We start from the raw sequence: 10961 nt of genomic DNA, 5'->3' as shown, positions 1-10961 counted from the left end.
GACCCCCTACACTTCAAAAACACCACTGCACTACCCTAAACCCCTCAACACGGCCCCCTACACTACAAAAACACCACTGAACTACCCTAAAATCTAAAACACTACCCCCAGCATGACCCCTACTCTACACAAACACTACTGCACTACCCTAAACCCTAAAACACTACCACCAGCACGACACCCTACACTACCCAAACACAACTGCACTACACCAAACCCTAAAACACTACCCCCAGGACGACCCCATACACTACCCAAACACCACTGTACTACCCTAAACCCTAAAACACTACCCCCATACTACACAAACACCACTGCACTACCCTAAACCCTAAAACTACTACCACCAGCACGACCCCCTATACTACACAAACAGCACTGCACTACCCTAAACCCTAAAACACTACCCCCTACACTACCCAAACACCACTGCACTACGCTAAACCCTAAAACACTACCCTCAGTATGAACCCCTACACTACACAAAAACCACTGCGCTACCCTAAACCCTAAAACACTACCCCCAGCACTACCCCTACACTACCCAAACACCACTGCACTACCCTAAACCCCTAAACACGGCCCCCTACACTACAAAAACACCACTGTACTACCCTAAAATCTAAAACACTACCCCCAGCATGACCCCTACACTACCCAAACACAACTGCACTACCCTAAACCCTTAAACACGACCCCCTACACTACCCAAACACAACTGCACTACCCTAAATCCTAAAACACGACCCCCTACACTTCAAAAACACCACTGCACTACCCTAAACCCTAAAACACTACCCCCTACACTACACAAACACCACTGCACTACACTAAACCCTAAAACACTATCCCAGCACGAACCCCTACACTACGCAAACACTACTGCACTACCCTAAACCCTAAAACCCTACCCCAGCATGACCCCATACTCTACACAAACACCACTGCACTACCCTAAATCTATCCCCAGCAGGACCCCCTACACTACCCAATCACCACTGCACTACACTATACCCTAAAACACTACCCCCAGTATGACCCCCTACACTACATAAACACCACTGCGCTACCCTAAACCCTAAACCACTACCCCCAGCACTACACCCAACATCACACAAACACCACTGCGCTACCCTAAATCCTAAAACACTACCCCCTACACTACACAAACACCACTGCACTACACCAAACCCTAAAACACTACCCCCAGCACAACCCCCTACACTACCCAAACACCACTGCACGACACTAAACCATAAAACACGACCCCCTATACTACCCTCACACAACTGCTCTACCCTAAACCCTAAAACACGAGCTCCTACACTACAAAAACACCACTGCACTACCCTAAAATCTAAAAAACTACCCCCAGCATGACCCCCTACACTACACAAACACCACTGCACTACCCTAAACCCTAAAACACGACCCCCTATACTACACAAACACCACTACGCTACCCTAAACCCTAAAGCACTACCCCCAGCACTACACCCAACACTACACAAACACCACTGCAGTACCCTAAACCTTAAATCTACCCCCAGCATGACCACCTACACTACCAAACACCACTGCACTACCCTAAACCCTAAACACAAACCCCTACACTACACAAACACCACTGCACTACCCTAAAACACTACCCCCAGCATGACCCCATACACTACACAAACACCACTGCACTACCCTAAATCTATCCCCAGCACAACCCCCTACACTACCCAAACACCACTGCACTACGCTATACCCTAAAACACTACCCCCAGTACGACCCCCTACACTACATAAACACCACTGCGCTACCCTAAACCCTAAACCACTACCCCCAGCACTACACCCAACACTACACAAACACCACTGCCCTACCCTAAACCCTATAACACTACCCCCTACACTACACAAACACCACTGCACTACTACAAACCCTAAAACACTACCCCCAGCACGACCCCCTACACTACCCAAACACCACTGCACAACCCTAAAACACGACCCCCTACACTACCCTAGCAAAACTGCTCTACCCTAAACCCTAAAACACGACCTCCTACACTACAAAAACACCACTGCACTACCCTAAAATCTAAAAAACGACCCCCAGCATGACCCCCTACACTACACAAACACCACTGCACTACCCTAAACCATAAACACTACCCCCTACACTACACAAACAGCACAGCACTACCCTAAAAGCTAAAAAAACTACCCCCAGTATGACCCCATACACTACACAAACACCACTGCGCTACCCTAAACCCTAAAACACTTCCCGCAGCACTACCCCCAACATTACACAAACACCACTGCGCTACCCTAAACCCTAAAACACTACCCCCTACACTACCCAAACACCACTGCGCTACCCTAAACCCTAAAACACGACCCCCTACACTACACATACACCACTGCACTTCACCAAACCCTAAATCACTACCCCCAGCACGACCCCCTACACTACACAAACACCACCACACTACACGAAACCCTAAAACACTACCCCCTATACTACACAAACACCACTGCACTACCCTAAACCCTAAAAATACCACCACCAGCACGACCCCCTACACTACCCAAACACCACTGCACTACCCTAAACCCTTAAACACGACCCCCTACACTACAAAAACACCACTGTACTACCCTAAAATCTAAAACACTACCCCCAGCATGACCCCCTACACTACACAAACACGACTGCACTACCCTAAACCCTAAAACACTATCCCCTACACTACCCAAACACCACTGCACTACCCTAAACCCTAAAACACTACCCCCAGCACGACCCCCTAAACTAAACAAACACCGCTGCGCTACCCTAAACCCTAAAACACTACCCCAGCAAGACCCCCTACACTACACAAACACCACTGCGTTACCATTAACCCTAAAACACAACCGCCAGCACGACCCCCTACACTACCCAAACACCACTGCACTATGCTAAAAAATAAAACACTACCCCCAACATGACCCCCTACACTACACAAACAACACTGCACTACCCTAAACCCTAAAACACTACCCCCTACACTACAAAAACACCACAGCACTACGCTAAAAAATAAAACAATACCCTCAGTATGACACCCTACGCTACCCAAACACCACTGTGCTACCCTAAACCCTAAAACACTGCCCCCAGCATGACCCCCTACGCTACCCAAACACCAATGCGCTACCCTTAACCCTAAAACACTACCCTCAGAATGACCCCCTATGTGACCCAAACACCACTGCGCTACCCTAAACCCTAAATCTACCCCCGTACCACCACCTACGCTACCCAAACACCACTGCGCTACCCTAAACCCTAAAACACTACCCCTAGCATGACCCCCTACACTAACCAAACACCACTGCGCTACCCTAAACCCTAAAACACTATCCCCAGCACTACCCCCTACACTACCCAAACACCACTGCGCTACCCTAAACCCTAAAACACGACCCCCTACACTTCACATACACCACTAAACTACACCAAACCCTAAAACACTACCCCCAGGACGACATACTACACTACCCAAACACCACTGTACTACCCTAAACCCTAAAACAATACCCCCATACTACACAAACACCACTGCACTACCCTAAACCCTAAAACTACTACCACCAGCACGACCCCCTACACTACACAAACAGCACTGCACTACCCTAAACCCTAAAACACTACCCCCTACACTACCCAAACACCACTGCACTACGCTAAACCCTAAAACAATACCCTCAGTATGAACCCCTACACTACACAAAAACCACTGCGCTACCCTAAACCATAAAACACTACCCCCAGCACTACCCCTATACTACCCAAACACCACTGCACTACCCTAAACCCCTAAACACGGCCCCCTATACTACAAAAACACCACTGTACTACCCTAAAATCTAAAACACTACCCCCAGCATGACCCCTACACTACACAAACACCACTGCACTACCCTAAACCCTAAAACACTACCACCAGCACGACACCCTACACTACCCAAACACAACTGCACTACACCAAACCCTAAAACACTACCCCCAGGACGACCCCCTAGACTACCCAAACACCACTGTACTACCCTAAACCCTAAAACACTACCCCCATACTACACAAATACCACTGCACTACCCTAAACCCTAAAACTACTATCATCAGCACGACCCCCTATACTACACAAACAGCACTGCACTACCCTAAACCCTAAAACACTACCCCCTACACTACCCAAACACCACTGCACTACGCTAAACCCTAAAACACGACCCTCAGTATGAACCCCTACACTACACAAAAACCACTGCGCTACCCTAAACCCTAAAGAACTACCCCCAGCACTACCCCTACACTACCCAAACACCACTGCACTACCCTAAACCCCTAAACACGGCCCCCTACACTACAAAAACACCACTGTACTACCCTAAAATCTAAAACACTACCCCCAGCATGACCCCTACTCTACACAAACACTACTGCACTACCCTAAACTCTAAAACCCTACCCCCAGCATGACCCCATACTCTACACAAATACCCCTGCACTACCCTAAACCCTAAAACACTACCCCCTATACTACACAAACACCACTGCACTTCCCTAAACCCTAAAAATACTACCACCAGCACGATCCCCTACACTACCCAAACACCACTGCACTACCCTAAACCCTTAAACACGACCCCCTACACTACAAAAACACCACTGTACTACCCTAAACCCTAAAACACTACCCCCAGCATGACCCCCTACACTACACAAACACCACTGCGCTACCCTAAACCCTAAAACACTACCCCCAGCACGACCCCCTAAACTAAACAAACACAGCTGCGCTACCCTAAACCCTAAAACACTCCCCCAGCAAGACCCCCTACACTACACAAACACCACTGCGCTACCATTAACCCTAAAACACAACCGCCAGCACGACCCCCTACACTACCCAAACACCACTGCGCTACCCTAAACCCTAAAACACTACCCACAGCACGACCGCCTACACTACCCAAACACCACTGCGCTACCCTAAACACTAAAACACTACCCCCAGCATGACCCCTTACACTACCCAAACACCACTGTACTACCCTCAACCCTAAAACGCGACCCCTTACACTACCCAAACACCACTGCACTACCCTAAACCCTAAAACACGACCCCCTATACTACACAAACACCACTACGCTACCCTAAACCCTAAAGCACTACCCCCAGCACTACACCCAACACTACACAAACACCACTGCAGTACCCTAAACCTTAAATCTACCCCCAGCATGACCACCTACACTACCAAACACCACTGCACTACCCTAAACCCTAAACACAAACCCCTACACTACAAAAACACCACTGCACTACCCTAAACCCTAAAACACTACCCCCAGCACGACCCCATACACTACACAAACACCACTGCACTACCCTAAATCTATCCCCAGCACAACCCCCTACACTACCCAAACACCACTGCACTACGCTATACCCTAAAACACTACCCCCAGTACGACCCCCTACACTACATAAACACCACTGCGCTACCCTAAACCCTAAACCACTACCCCCAGCACTACACCCAACACTACACAAACACCACTGCGCTACCCTAAACCCTATAACACTTCCCCCTACACTACACAAACACGACTGCACTACCCTAAACCCTAAAACACTATCCCCTACACTACCCAAACACCACTGCACTACCCTAAACCCTAAAACACTACCCCCAGCACGACCTCCTAAACTAAACAAACACCGCTGCGCTACCCTAAACCCTAAAACACCACCCCAGCAAGACCCCCTACACTACACAAACACCACTGCGCTACCATTAACCCTAAAACACAACCGCCAGCACGACCCCCTACACTACCCAAACACCACTGCGCTACCCTAAACCCTAAAACACTACCCACAGCACGACCGCCTACACTACCCAAACACCACTGCGCTAGCCAAAACACTAAAACACTACCCCCAGCATGACCCCTACAGTACCCGAACACCACTGCACTACCCTAAACCCTAAATCTACCCCCAGCATGACCCCTTACACTACCCAAACACCACTGTACTACCCTCAACCCTAAAACGCGACCCCTTACACTACCCAAACACCACTGCACTACCCTAAACCCTAAAACATGACCCCCTACACTACACAAACACCACTTCGCTACCCTAAACCCTAAAGCACTACCCCCAGCACTACACCCAACACTACACAAACACCACTGCACTACCCTAAACCTTAAATCTACCCCCAGCATGACCACCTACACTACCAAACACCACTGCACTACCCTAAACCCTAAACACAACCCCCTACACTACACAAACACCACTGCACTACCCTAAAGCACTACCCCCAGCACGACCCCATACACTACACAAACACCACTGCACTACCCTAAATCTATCCCCAGCACAACCCCCTACACTACCCAAACACCACTGCACTACGCTATACCCTAAAACACTACGCCCAGTACGACCCCCTACACTACATAAACACCACTGCGCTACCCTAAACCCTAAACCACTACCCCCAGCACTACACCCAACACTACACAAACACCACTGCGCTACCCTAAACCCTATAACACTACCCCCTACACTACACAAACACCACTGCACTACACCAAACCCTAAAACACTACCCCCAGCACGACCCCCTACACTAACCAAACACCACTGCACAACCCTAAAACACGACCCCCTACACTACCCTACCCTAACAAAACTGCTCTGCCCTAAACCCTAAAACACAACCTCCTACACTACAAAAATACCACTGCACTACCCTAAAATCTAAAAACGACCCCCAGCATGACCCCCTACACTACACAAACACCACTGCACTACCCTAAACCATAAACACTACCCCCTACACTACACAAACAGCACTGCACTACCCTAAAATCTAAAAAAACCTACCCCCAGTATGACCCCATACACTACACAAACACCACTGCGCTACCCTAAACCCTAAAACACTACCCCCTACACTACCTAAACACCACTGCGCTACCCTAAACCCTAAAACACTACCCCCTACACTACAAAAACACCACAGCACTACGCTAAAAAATAAAACAATACCCTCAGTATGACCCCCTACGCTACCCAAACACCACTGTGCTACCCTAAACCCTAAAACACTGCCCCCAGCATGACCCCCTACGCTACCCAAACACCAATGCGCTACCCTTAACCCTAAAACACTACCCTCAGAATGACCCCCTATGTGACCCAAACACCACTGCGCTACCCTAAACCCTAAATCTACCCCCGTACCACCACCTACGCTACCCAAACACCACTGCGCTACCCTAAACCCTAAAACACTACCCCTAGCATGACCCCCTACACTAACCAAACACCACTGCGCTACCCTAAACCCTAAAACACTATCCCCAGCACTACCCCCTACACTACCCAAACACCACTGCGCTACCCTAAACCCTAAAACACGACCCCCTACACTTCACATACACCACTAAACTACACCAAACCCTAAAACACTACCCCCAGGACGACCCACTACACTACCCAAACACCACTGTACTACCCTAAACCCTAAAACAATACCCCCATACTACACAAACACCACTGCACTACCCTAAACCCTAAAACTACTACCACCAGCACGACCCCCTACACTACACAAACAGCACTGCACTACCCTAAACCCTAAAACACTACCCCCTACACTACCCAAACACCACTGCACTACGCTAAACCCTAAAACAATACCCTCAGTATGAACCCCTACACTACACAAAAACCACTGCGCTACCCTAAACCATAAAACACTACCCCCAGCACTACCCCTATACTACCCAAACACCACTGCACTACCCTAAACCCCTAAACACGGCCCCCTATACTACAAAAACACCACTGCACTACCCTAAACCCTAAAACACTACCACCAGCACGACACCCTACACTACCCAAACACAACTGCACTACACCAAACCCTAAAACACTACCCCCAGGACGACCCCCTAGACTACCCAAACACCACTGTACTACCCTAAACCCTAAAACACTACCCCCATACTACACAAATACCACTGCACTACCCTAAACCCTAAAACTACTATCATCAGCACGACCCCCTATACTACACAAACAGCACTGCACTACCCTAAACCCTAAAACACTACCCCCTACACTACCCAAACACCACTGCACTACGCTAAACCCTAAAACACGACCCTCAGTATGAACCCCTACACTACACAAAAACCACTGCGCTACCCTAAACCCTAAAACACTACCCCCAGCACTACCCCTACACTACCCAAACACCCCTGCACTACCCTAAACCCCTAAACACGGCCCCCTACACTATAAAAACACCACTGTACTACCCTAAAATCTAAAACACTACCCCCAGCATGACCCCTACTCTACACAAACACTACTGCACTACCCTAAACTCTAAAACCCTACCCCCAGCATGACCCCATACTCTACACAAATACCCCTGCACTACCCTAAACCCTAAAACACTACCCCCTATACTACACAAACACCACTGCACTTCCCTAAACCCTAAAAATACTACCACCAGCACGATCCCCTACACTACCCAAACACCACTGCACTACCCTAAACCCTTAAACACGACCCCCTACACTACAAAAACACCACTGTACTACCCTAAACCCTAAAACACTACCCCCAGCATGACCCCCTACACTACACAAACACCACTGCGCTACCCTAAACCCTAAAACACTACCCCCAGCACGACCCCCTAAACTAAACAAACACAGCTGCGCTACCCTAAACCCTAAAACACTCCCCCAGCAAGACCCCCTACACTACACAAACACCACTGCGCTACCATTAACCCTAAAACACAACCGCCAGCACGACCCCCTACACTACCCAAACACCACTGCGCTACCCTAAACCCTAAAACACTACCCACTGCACGACCGCCTACACTACCCAAACACCACTGCGCTACCCTAAACACTAAAACACTACCCCCAGCATGACCCCTTACACTACCCAAACACCACTGTACTACCCTCAACCCTAAAACGCGACCCCTTACACTACCCAAACACCACTGCACTACCCTAAACCCTAAAACACGACCCCCTATACTACACAAACACCACTACGCTACCCTAAACCCTAAAGCACTACCCCCAGCACTACACCCAACACTACACAAACACCACTGCAGTACCCTAAACCTTAAATCTACCCCCAGCATGACCACCTACACTACCAAACACCACTGCACTACCCTAAACCCTAAACACAAACCCCTACACTACAAAAACACCACTGCACTACCCTAAACCCTAAAACACTACCCCCAGCACGACCCCATACACTACACAAACACCACTGCATTACCCTAAATCTATCCCCAGCACAACCCCCTACACTACCCAAGCACCACTGCACTACGCTATACCCTAAAACACTACCCCCAGTACGACCCCCTACACTACATAAACACCACTGCGCTACCCTAAACCCTAAACCACTACCCCCAGCACTACACCCAACACTACACAAACACCACTGCGCTACCCTAAACCCTATAACACTTCCCCCTACACTACACAAACACGACTGCACTACCCTAAACCCTAAAACACTATCCCCTACACTACCCAAACACCACTGCACTACCCTAAACCCTAAAACACTACCCCCAGCACGACCTCCTAAACTAAACAAACACCGCTGCGCTACCCTAAACCCTAAAACACCACCCCAGCAAGACCCCCTACACTACACAAACACCACTGCGCTACCATTAACCCTAAAACACAACCGCCAGCACGACCCCCTACACTACCCAAACACCACTGCGCTACCCTAAACCCTAAAACACTACCCACAGCACGACCGCCTACACTACCCAAACACCACTGCGCTAGCCAAAACACTAAAACACTACCCCCAGCATGACCCCTACAGTACCCGAACACCACTGCACTACCCTAAACCCTAAATCTACCCCCAGCATGACCCCTTACACTACCCAAACACCACTGTACTACCCTCAACCCTAAAACGCGACCCCTTACACTACCCAAACACCACTGCACTACCCTAAACCCTAAAACATGACCCCCTACACTACACAAACACCACTTCGCTACCCTAAACCCTAAAGCACTACCCCCAGCACTACACCCAACACTACACAAACACCACTGCACTACCCTAAACCTTAAATCTACCCCCAGCATGACCACCTACACTACCAAACATCACTGCACTACCCTAAACCCTAAACACAACCCCCTACACTACACAAACACCACTGCACTACCCTAAAGCACTACCCCCAGCACGACCCCATACACTACACAAACACCACTGCACTACCCTAAATCTATCCCCAGCACAACCCCCTACACTACCCAAACACCACTGCACTACGCTATACCCTAAAACACTACGCCCAGTACGACCCCCTACACTACATAAACACCACTGCGCTACCCTAAACCATAAACCACTACCCCCAGCACTACACCCAACACTACACAAACACCACTGCGCTACCCTAAACCCTATAACACTACCCCCTACACTACAAAAACACCACTGCACTACACCAAACCCTAAAACACTACCCCCAGCACGACCCCCTACACTAACCAAACACCACTGCACAACCCTAAAACACGACCCCCTAAACTACCCTACCCTAACAAAACTGCTCTGCCCTAAACCCTAAAACACAACCTCCTACACTACAAAAATACCACTGCACTACCCTAAAATCTAAAAACGACCCCCAGCATGACCCCCTACACTACACAAACACCACTGCACTACCCTAAACCATAAACACTACCCCCTACACTACACAAACAGCACTGCACTACCCTAAAATCTAAAAAAACCTACCCCCAGTATGACCCCATACACTACACAAACACCACTGCGCTACCCTAAAC

Source organism: Triturus cristatus, chromosome 1_1 (assembly GCF_964204655.1).
Source record: "Triturus cristatus chromosome 1_1, aTriCri1.1, whole genome shotgun sequence".
Lineage (NCBI taxonomy): Eukaryota > Metazoa > Chordata > Amphibia > Caudata > Salamandridae > Triturus > Triturus cristatus.
This window is presented reverse-complemented; position numbering follows the sequence as displayed.